The sequence below is a fragment of the Aythya marila genome, assembly GCF_965140915.1.
Source record: "Aythya marila genome assembly, chromosome: 2".
NCBI lineage: Eukaryota > Metazoa > Chordata > Aves > Anseriformes > Anatidae > Aythya > Aythya marila.
In genome coordinates this window covers 101,466,386-101,478,547 of record NC_139043.1, presented here as the reverse complement: position 1 = coordinate 101,478,547, position 12,162 = coordinate 101,466,386, and positions in this window count along the sequence as shown.

Sequence of the window (12,162 nt, the reverse complement as noted above, 5' to 3'; positions counted from 1 at the left end):
AGGCAGTGCAAAGATTTTGGACCTGCTCACATTCTGCAGGGGTCTCGATGGAAGTTCCTTAGACTTATGTATAAACTTAGGGACAAATATAAGAGCATATAATAAAAAATCATGAAGATGAGAAGCCAACAGGTTGTAAACAAACCTCTATAGCATTGTTCCAGCTCACCAGAAAGACTGCTACTATTGGCAAATCCATCTGAGTGACAGTAAAACATCATCTTCCAACAGTCAGCAGTCAAAACATTTGTTCAAAAAAACAATAAAATATTTGTGTCTACAAGCTACCATTTTTAAAGATCCTTCATATATGTCTTCCACAAGCAAACAAAACAAAACAAAAAACATTTACCATATTTTATATTTCCAATTTTCATTATTTTTATCTCACCTTTTCTCCCATAAAAATCCAACAATGTCCATGGAAGAATGAAACTCCCTAAGCAGAGGGAGTGTATCAGCACTTACAGGAAAGAATACAAAATAAAATGATGAACTAATGTGATGTATACAAAAAGGAAGCTCATAATTTTATTTTTATTATATTCTTTCTCTTTCCCACTAGAATTTCTCTTTCACTACTAGAATTACGACAGAACATGCTCAGTCCAATTCTTCATGTACCAGATTGCGTATTTGTGCATAAGATTTTGTGACTGGAATGTCTGTACTGGGTCTGGCTGGAATGTTAACTTTCCCAGCAGCAGCCCATACAGTGCCGTACTCTGTACTTGTAGCTGGAACAGCAGTGTTATCACACCAGTGTTGTGTCTACTGCTGAGCAGCAGTGGCACAGCATTGGGCCTTTCTCTAACCCTCCTAGGGGGTGGGCAAAAAAGTGAGGAGAGAAACATCACTAGGGCAGCTGACCTAAACCAATCAAAGGGATATTCCATACCATGTGGTGTCACACTCAGCAATAAAAGGTGGAAACAGGAAGAAGAGGGGAGGGGTGGGCTCTCGTTGAGAAGACGTCGGTCCTCGTCTCGAACACCGGCTGTGTGCGTTGAGGCCTTGCTTCAAGGACGTGGTCAATCATCGCTCATTTGTGGGAAGTAGAGAGTAATTTCTTTCCTCTGCACTTCCATATAGCTTTCATTTATTTTGTTTGTTTGTTTTCCTCCCTTTTTCCCCTTTCCCTTTTATTTCCCCTTAGTTAAATTGTTTAGTTCATGGTAGTCTTTATTTAATTATTATAATTATTTCCCTTTAATTCAATTATCCTTATCTCAACCCGTGAGTTGTTCTTTGCTTTACTTCTCCCCCTCCTCATCTAAAGGAGGGGGAGTGAGAGAGCGGTTGTGGGGTTTAGCTGCCCAGCACGGTAAAACCACCCTGGGACAAGATACCTTTCACTACGAGAAAGATATGGACTTCCTGGAGCAAGTTCATCATAGGGCCATAAAGATGAAGGGACTAGCACATTATTTGTATGAGGAGAGGCTGAGAGAGCTGAGAGTGTTCAGTCTAGAGAAGGTTCAGGGGGCCCTTATAAAAATAAATATATCTTGTCTATAAATACTTGATAGAAGGGAATGAAGAAGAGGGAGCCAGACTCTCCTCAGCAGTGCAAAGTGACTGTGCCCAAAGGGCTGAGGCTCGTCCAGCACTGCGTGTCCCTGACCATTCCTGGGGCTTCCCCACCCACCCAGGCCCAAGACCCCATGTCAGCCCCTCAGGCTGTCATCCCCTGCTGCAGTGAGGCCACAGCAGGGCTAAGCTCCAGCTTGCCACAGCCCTGCCCTGTTCTGCCATGACCCTTTCCCAGCCAGACCTACCCTCAGAACCACCTCCTGGCCTGGCAACAGCCCATCACAGGGAGATGTTGGGGCTGGGACGGCCCGTGTCCCCAGCTGCCCTGTTCCTGGTGGGATGGCTGCCAGGACTTGTGGATGTGGTCTACCTTGACTTCAGCAAGGCTTTTGACACCGTCTCCCACAGCATTCTCCTCAAGAAACTGGCTGCTTTTGACTTGGACTGGCGCACGCTTCATTGGGTTAGAAACTGGCTGGATAGCCGGGCCCAAAGAGTCGTGGTGAATGGAGCCAAGTCCAGTTGGAGGCCAGTCACTAGTGGTGTCCCCCAGGGCTCGGTACTGGGGCCAGTCCTCTTTAATATCTTCATCGATGATCTGGATGAGGGCATTGAGTGCACCCTCAGTAAGTTTACAGATGACACCAAGCTATGCGCGTGTGTCAATCTGCTTGAGGGCAGGAAGGCTCTGCAGGAGGATCTGGATAGGCTGCACCGATGGGCTGAGGTCAACTGCATGAAGTTCAACAAGGCCAAGTGCCGGGTCCTGCACCTGGGGCGCAATAACCCCAAGCAGAGCTACAGGCTGGAAGATGAGTGGTTGGAGAGCTGCCAGGCAGAGAAGGACCTGGGAGTGATGGTGGATAGTCAGCTGAATATGAGCCAGCAGTGTGCTCAGGTGGCCAAGAAGGCCAACGGCATCCTGGCTTGTATCAGGAACAGTGTGACCAGCAGGGCTAGGGAGGTGATCGTCCCCCTGTACTCGGTTCTGGTGAGGCCGCACCTCGAGTACTGTGTTCAGTTTTGGGCCCCTCGCTACAAGAAGGACATCGAGGTGCTTGAGCGGGTCCAGAGAAGGGTGATGAAGCTGGTGAGGGGCCTGGAGAACAAGTCCTACAAGGAGCGGCTGAGGGAGCTGGGCTTGTTCAGCCTGGAGAAGAGGAAGCTCAGGGGCGACCTTATTGCTCTCTATAGGTACCTCAAGGGAGGCTGTAGCGAGGTGGGGCTTGGCCTGTTCTCCCACGTGCCTGGTGACAGGACGAGGGGGAATGGGCTAAAGTTGCGCCAGGGAAGTTTTAGGTTAGATGTTAGGAAGAACTTCTTTACCGAAAGGGTTGTGAGGCATTGGAACAGGCTGCCCAGGGAAGTGGTGGAGTCACCATCCCTGGAAGTCTTTAAAAGACATTTAGATGTAGAGCTTAGGGATACGGTTTAGTGGGGACTGTTAGCATTAGGTCAGAGGTTGGACTCGATGATCTTGAGGTGTCTTCCAACCTAGAAATTCTGTGATTCTGTGATTCTGTGATTCTGTGACTTGCCCTGATGGACCTAGAGGAGCCCCCACCATACCCAGCCCTGGGGAGTCACTTGCAATTGTGAGGTCTTGAGTCTGTATATATTAGCTTGTTGCAAAATTAAATTATATTTTTGAAATAATTTCTTCTTTATGTTAGCTCTTATTCATATCTTTCATATTTCAAGTGTGTATAATAAGTTAGATTGATTATTTGATTTGTAATTTTCTTTGTAATTGAAATGAACTGGTGTATAATGTTCTCTTTTTCTCTCTCTGTTCTCTTTTTCTCCCTTTCTGAACAATGACATTGCATTTGACACTGCTAAGTTTCCCAGTGCCAGTTCTTAAAGACAGTGGTGATGGCTCTGAGATGACCTCATTATTTATTTATTTATTTTTTAAGTATTTAGGAGTGAACTTTTTTGGACATAGTTAGCTAGAAAACATTTAACTTTGTATTTCCTAACCTGTTTTTTTTTTTTTTTTTTTTTTTTACTGTATTTTATTTTATTATGTACATGTATATATTTTGCTGTTAATTACATTCAAGTGATTTTTTTTTTTTTAATGAAGACTGTCACTAAAAGACATTAAGCATTTTACCTCTGTCATCATTTTTGATCTTTGTGTCATCTGTCAAAGGTTTTACATCTTTTCTGTGTCACAGTGGATGATTACCGCTCAGAAAGAAAAGGAGAAAAGTCTCTTAAAAACAAATATGGGATCTCACAACCAGGCATTATAGACCAAGGGGCTGCATGTGCATTGGTGTTTCATAAAGACATATGCTATCACTTACTTTCAGTGTCTTCTCTACTATTGGTATTTTGTCTTCCCTTTTCTGTGTCCACCTCTTGAAGATGATGGATACCAATGCTGTTTTTCTTTTGTTCAGCATCTTCTGATTCACAAAGAAAATCACTAGCAACCCATAATATACATAAAGCCCTTTACAAACCAGTTTAGCATTCAGCTATGTTGAATATTTTGACAGAACAACAATCTAAAATTGAGTCAAAGTTTGATGCAAAATTACTTTTTTTATGATTAATTATATGAAGAGCTACATAAAGCTCTAACCACCACAAAGAGAAGGATGGTACCATGAAAACAAGGAACTATGTTAGTGCAATGAACGATAAGGATTCCCTAAGAAAATGAACAATCTCAGATAATTTATTATATAAAAGAATAGTATGAAGATGAAATAACATCCCCATTTTAAAGTGAAATTAAGATCTCTGTCAATAATTTGAGATTCAAGTATAATCCTAGGATTGTAAATGAGTCTTTTTTACTTGAAGAAGCTGCCTAGAATTTCGCATAAATAAAACAAGTAAAAAAGATTTTCAATTATTTTAAAACTTTGGAGATTATTTTTTACCAAGTAAAGCTAAATCACATATATTTCATAAGATGCTGTGGCTGAATAGTAAAAACTCTCATTAACATTCTCTATTTCAAAGTCTTATGTGTTTGTAAAGTAAGCAATTAAAACATGTTTAAATAACTTTAATGTTAGGATGGAAACCAGTGAAATCAAAGGATTTCAAAGTCAAAGCAAACCCTTTCTTTCATTTTTTCCCTTTCTTCTTTTAAATACAACCTTAGCTCATTAAAGTAATTAATACAAACCAGGCATATGGCATAAATTGTGACTCATAACCTTCTCATGTCAATGGAAAGATGTACACTGGCTTCAGTAAATTTAAGGTCAGTGTATGTATACCATATAAACTTCCTGAAAACAAATTTCATTGTATACACCACGCTTATTCTCAGAGATTTTCTGTCACTTGGCGGGTGTGGATTTATAAGGATAATTATAAGGTAATATATAGGCATTTCTATTACCTCTGGCTAGTCCTGAGTGCACTTGCATATCACATTGGGTAGTGTAGCATTCTATATTTAGTTTGGGGCCATATCTACTACAGGTTCCCTAAGAGTATTAGCACACATAACACTTACCCAACATTGTATAAGAATAGCATATAGATGGTGGATCATGATACGGTTCATGAACTTTTCATTAAACCATATCTTTTTCTTCAGGAAGAAATTGGTGTTTCCATCAGAGAAGTTGTTGGAATTCTAAGAAATGTGTTTGATTCTGTCTGTCAAAGGAACAGATATGTCAATCAATGAGCCAAAGTGAAGAAATTAAATTAAAAAAAAAAAAAAAAAGAATTAAAGGAGCAAATAGGAAACAAGACAAAAAAGTGTTAGACAAGAAATGTAGAAATGTGACGTGAATAAGAAATGATTTATAGCTAGTTCATGGTAAGTCATTCTCCTCTCTCTCTTTCTTTCTTTCTTTCTTTCTCTCTTTCTTTCTTTCTTTCTTTCTTTCTTTCTTTCTTTCTTTCTTTCTTTCTTTCTTTCTTTCTTTCTTTCTTTCTTTCTTTCTTTCTTTCTTTCTTTCTTTCTTTCTTTCTTTTTATTATTATTTTTTTTTCTTCCCTGTCATTTTAAACACCTTACTGTCAAAAGCTGAAGTGATGTCATTTATTTTTGAGGACTTGAAAAGTTTGCCTTGTTAAAAATTCATCTGTCTAACATGTTTCCTGCCTGCATTCTGTCCAAATTACTATACAGTTTCCCTCTGGTTTGATAGCTATTTGTTGATTATCTTTTATTTGTTAAAATCTCATGTGAAGAAGATTGACTCTTTTCATTTAAGTGTTTTTTGTTTGTTTGTTTGTTTGTTTTTTCATTAAAATATTGGTCTTGTTTTGAGATGCAGTCTTATTGTGGACATCTGGTGTGTACTGTATATCATGATTCTCTAAATTAAAACTCACTTGCCTAACTGTTCTTTCAAAAAAACATTTCCCTTTCCCTTTCCCTTTCCCTTTCCCTTTCCCTTTCCCTTTCCCTTTCCCTTTCCCTTTCCCTTTCCCTTTCCCTTTCCCTTTCCCTTTCCCTTTCCCTTTCCCTTTCCCTTTCCCTTTCCCTTTCCCTTTCCCTTTCCCTTTCCCTTTCCCTTTCCCCTTCCCTTTCCCCTCCTCTTTCCCCTCCCCTCCCCTCCCCTCCCCTCCCCTCCCCTCCCCTCCCCTCCCCTCCCCTCCCCTCCCCTCCCCTCCCCTTCCTTTCTCCTTCCTCCTCCCCTTCCCCCTTTTTTTTTTCCAAGAAAGAAATAGAGCCAAAGACATTAAAATATATATATTTTAGAAAGTTTTTAAATTAATGTTTTCGGATAGACATTTCATTTGCTGAAGATTTACAGGGACATTATAAAAACATAATTGTGAAATAATTAGACAGTACTATAAACTAAATAAATATCAACTGATTATTAAAAACATTCATTGTATAATAGTGGTTAATCCTCTTGAATGTGTTTTTAATAATAGTTTTATATTTAATGTAGGATGAATGAGTTATTAAAAGTAAATTTTGTGTTTTATATTCTCCACATTTGGCATTAGGCCATTAGCACTAATGGGATTTGAATGGTATTGAGTTCAGGATAGCCCCCAAGTACAAATGTGGGAACCTTAATTAAGTTTTTATTAAAATCTTCAATTAAATGCAATGCTAGATTATTAAGATATTTTTGCATATTTTTTAATGTCAGTTACTTATTAAACATTTTCTCAGGCTTTGGAAAATGGTCTCAGAGCAAACTGATAGCTAAAATTTATTTGAAAAACGATGATCAATTCCCTCATCTTGTGGGCAAAATTGGGTTTTAATGGAAATTTTCTAGCTAGCTATGATGCTGAACTGGAACAGAACGTAATGAATAGGTTAGCAAGTAACAAGCTTAACTTGCAGCAGTGAAGTTTCATGTTAAAAATAATGAAAAACTTTCTGGCCTCAGATAGAATAAAGTATTGAAGTGACATAGACTACCAGCAGACTCTGCAGCAAAAAGCCTACCTTTTGCGGAGTATTAGTAATAGCTGGCTAACAAACAGTGGGGCTGTGAACTACTGAGGTTTAAATTGGTAAATCAGATTGATTTGTTCTGATGCCACTGCATGAGTTACCATCTCACTGTTTCTGTCGTGTTTTACACAATGTGAGTCATACTGATTTTTCTTACTGAGGGGGAGAATTAGTACAGAGGATAACTGGTATTATTAAACTCTTCAAAAGAGTGAATTTAGATGGCATAACTCAGAGATAAACTATCCTCTTTATGATTCTGTATGAGATGCCCAAATTGAGGGGAATTGGGTGTGCAGAGCAAACGTCACTTTCCCCTCTATTCCAGATCACATCAGAAGCCTTGGGAAGGAAAATAAATTCAACTACTACCCTCTGTTGCTCAGACCAGTTAAATCAGAATAACAGGTACTATATTATTGTGCTACTAAGCAAAACAAACAAACAAACAAACAACAACCACCTTCTTGAATTAAGAGGAAAGCAAACTGGTTTACAGTATTATTTCTCTGAACATACTCCTATTTCACATTACTTTGATTGAGGCTGTACCAGAAATCTCAAGTTAACTTTGCATCATTTATGTCAAGATAAGGTGTTTAAACCCTATGAAAACCTTTCCCCACTGAGTTCAGAAAATGTTCCTTTGGTATATCTTTAATATTTTTCCTAAGCAAATACGTTTTTAAAATCAATGTTAATACTAATATGAACTATCTTTTTAACGTTATGTTAAGCACATACTCTTTATTTTCCTTAACTGAGAGACCTTCAGAACATCATTACTTTTCACAAGTTACAAAGATGTTCAGCAGCCAAATCTATTTATCTTTTTATGCCACACTCATTAACATGTATCTGAGTTTCTCTGAAGCAGTTTGCAAACAGTGGACCCTACTGAGATTGAGTTTAACTCATGCTGTATAACGAATACTCAACTCAGAAAGGAAGCAGTCCCTGTAGCTACATGGGCAAAAGAGGCTACTGCACTGAGAATTCCTTTCTCTTTTCCCAGTGACAATCACTGTGCAAACGGGGCATTTCAGCTGCTTTGCACAGTGCAATAATGAATTGTTAAGATATTTTGTCTATCCTAGTTTCTAGGAGACTTGCAAGCATGTGGCAGAGAATTCAGCTTTAGCTCTGCTTCTGTACATGCCTTTAAATTTTCCATGTGAATAAGTAGGAATGTCTCTTGCTGCATCATTTAAAATTGCCCTTTTGAGAATTCACACTCTTTGAAAATGGTAACATGTTCCAGCCTAGGGACAAGTGTGTGCCTGCAGCCTAGATGTCAGATAGGACAGTGGTTATGAAAATAGCTGCAGTCTAGTGCTGCAGGGGAAGGCTGTAGGTACTGTCTCAGTTGCAAGTGAAGTTTGCAGACAGATTTTGTGAAATTAAGAAAGTCAAACTAGACTCCATCTGAAGGGCCAAAATGTCCTGCTGTCTTAGACAAGAAAAATCACACAAAAATTAAAAAAGAACTCTCAACCACCCTGATTCCCTAATGAGATAGTTAGTAGACTGTGCTGATGGATTATGACCATAAAATATGAAATGGCACTGTGGTTTGAATTAGAATATACATAAAGCCCATATTATATTCCAGAAAAATAGTCATTTTATGAACATTGTTGTTAAGGGACGGTCTTTATTTTTAAATTATGGTAATGTTTGCCTATGTTAGCAAGTAGTATATGTAGGAATTGACTATAAACTAGCTATAAAAAGATGTAATGCATAAATTAGTCATATTTCTGAGACATAAATGGTGATACATACATGTCCCCACCTGTGCTGCTCTGGCAGGCACAATTCTTCTTCAGAAAGAATCACTTTTTCCTCTTATGGATCAGACAAGATGCAAAGGATTCAGGAAAAGACTTAGAGTTTTAGAAAATGTGTCTGGCAAACAGAATTCTAGAGATCAGCTTGTCCGTAAAGCTGTCCCCAAAGTATTAATTTCTATGACAGATATTTGTCTAAAGTGAACTTAAGTACTCCATAATATCCCAGGCTTCACTGTCCTTTTTATTAGACTTTTTTTTTTTTTTTTTTTTTTTCTCACCCACATCTTTCTTTCTGAAAATTAAATCAATTTCTTCTTATTCTATTCAGCACTGACATGGAAGAAAGATTAATGCCCCCCCCCTCTCAAATACCTGTGTCTGAAAACCATTATCATGCTCTCCTCTAAGTATTCTCTCCTTTAGGCCAAACAATCCTGGTAGATTTCCTCATAGATTATAGATTTTTTTTTTTTCTGTTCAAAATTATTATTATTATTAATATTCTAGATTATTCTGATCTTCTGGACTCTCTAGAAAGTTTGTACCTTTGTCAAGGTGAACTGCCTTAAACTGGACTAAATAGCTGAGGACTTGCCAAAACATGACTTAGATAACTTGCAGCTTAAATATCTTTTTTTTTTTTTTTCTTTGTTGTTGTTGTTGTTTTTCTTTCTTCATTTTTCTTTTTTCTTTTTTGAAAAAGCAGGACAGACATTGTTGAGTTATGTTCTGTGAGTTTTCTATACATAGTCATTGGTAGATGGGAAAGTGTGACACAAAGATGAAATGATATCTCATCACATAAGAAACCCACGTCAAATCTGAGAAATGGAACAGTGATCAGTTTTGTTGTTCCATCTCTTAACCCCACAATACCCCTGAACAGATTCATATCTTAGTAGCATACCTGCTCCAAAGATTATTTTCAATAAAATTGAATAAAATGAAAGGAATTCAACAGCCATACTGAGACAAAGTGAGAGAGTTTGACTGGTTGGAACATGCTTCTTTCCTGTAGGATTTAAAATAATTCTCAGTACTGTTGTACCCTTTGGGGAAAAAATGGACCCCTGCATTTTAAGTGAAAAGAATAAATTAAAGATAGCTATCAATCCAATTTTAAACTAAATATCCCAATGGGGTAAAAATGTGATGAAGAAAGTTAAACTCTATAGGGAAATTACAGCAGAATATTAATAAAGGGAAGCAGAATTAATAACGAGAAAAAATATTTTAAGTGAGATATTTCTTCTGTGGTATTCACTTATGTTTTCCCTATTGATCACATCTTTTAGATGTACCATGTCATGCATTAGGTAAAAACAGGGCTTGGGACATACTATTACTACTTGCAGCATCTGGTCCGTAACATGTTCTTCTTTGATCAACAGTATGTCATGTGTTATAGTGAAGCAGATTGTATAGTTCATCCTTACTGAACCTTCACCCTCAGGACATCATGTGAAAGGCAAACTCCATCTGCCTCAGTGAAACCAAAAATAATCTGAAATGTAGAAATTCACTGTGGTCATGACACAAAGTAGTAGTAAAACAAGACTTAGAAATAAACTCTTACTGCTTTAGAAAAGGCAGATAAGCAGATCAAAGTTTTTTTTTGTTGTTGTTGTTGTTTGTTTGTTTTTGGTAATGGTCTGAAACTTCTCTTCCATTTTGCCTCACTTTTCCCCCTATTTTTTTTTGTAAATTCATTTTTTTGCTGAAGTGCAAGAATCATAGCACAACCTGGAGCCAAGCATAGCATGCAGCAGGTACTGTGTAATCTTGTTCTGTGATTAGCAAACTTTGTTTATAAAGATAGCACCTCAATCCATGGGTTCCAAAATGGGAAGGCCAATTTCCTCTCTCTTTTCTCTGCTCAGAATTAATTCAGAGATTTTTACTTCAGAGCTACAGAGGAAATCAAGAGATATGAGCAGCCTAAGAGAAAGGTGCAAGTGAATGGAAATCCTGATGCCTTTTTATGTCTTGTGTCAGGCCATACGGCAGAGGTGAGTGTGTTCCTCCACAAGTCCTATGGAGCATCGTTCATTCAGGCACAAGCTGGGGAGAAAAAAGCCTGGGGCATCTCCCTTCCCTGCTGTCCCATTGCTGACACCACTCACATGTCTAGTGGGGCACAGCAGTTCCTCCTGCTCCTCTCAGTCTGGTGTGTTGGGTCAGAGTGCCAGGGAAGAATAACATCGAGAAAGGGAAGCAGATGGAAGCTAATGCTTCACTTCCCTGCAAAATGTCCAGCTAAACTGATCTGGCTTATTTTGCATATGGGTATGTTAAGAACACTGGCTTGTGAAGCACTGGGAAACACAGAAACAAATTACCATGGCACTGAAAGTTTATCAGAGGAGCTGCATCATTTACCAGTTTGAATGTACTCAACCTGTATCTATTCTTGGTAATTTCACTTAGATTAGTCTATAATGAAATGGGATAAGATCATGCACGTCAATAATATGGGGAAAACAGCTGACATGATAAAGTAATTACATGTCTGGGCACATATTTATGTTATTCAGCACAGTAAAATGCAGTGCTAAACTGTTTGGCACTGAGCTTGTAGCCTGTTGTATACCGAACTGGTGCTTACTAAAGCCCATTGAATTCTTCCTGTTAGATGCGTGAGTTGTTAGAAAGTTGTTTGCTTTTCCCATACTGTCATGAGCTGAAACCTGTTGGATTTCCAGTTCTTTTCATGACTCTCCTTAATACACATGCTTATGTGAAATCAACCATTTCTACCATATATGTGAGGTCTAATTTGCCCTCAGATGTTAACACACTTTCTCAGGAAAGTCTGTGGGAACTGCTGGTAGGGGGAAGGAAGCACAGACTTACAAGATATGTTATGCTGCTTAAACTGAAGTGGACAAAAACCTCTGCCAGCTGTGAGGGTTCTTCTGGAGTTTTGGCTCCTGTGAAGGCCTCGAGTTAAAACTGTACTTTTCTAGCAGGAGTGGATTCTATCCTCCTAAATATGACTCAGTTATGAATTATTTCAGTAACAGAAAAGAAAGTGATTTAAAAACTTCAAGGGAGAGCTTATGAATTTAAATGCTTTGCAAAACAGTCCCATTAGAGAAAAGAAAGGTGATAAAAGATGATTCAAGGTCCATTTCAGAGCATTTTAATGCAAGACTAATGCAACCTTTTTCACTTGAGATTTTACTAATCAATAGCTACATCAGCAATAAATGCTGACTATGTTTCACATAAAGCTTATAAATATTTACACTTCTGAAGCCCAAACATAATTTCACCTTATATTCTACATGGTCTACTTTTAATATGTTAAAGGAAATAATACAGCGCTTGCATACTTCAAAAATCTTAAATTAAGGTAGATAACATGATAAAAAAATGGCTACTTAAGATTTCAAAAATTTCCTTAGATCTCTAAGTGGGATTAAA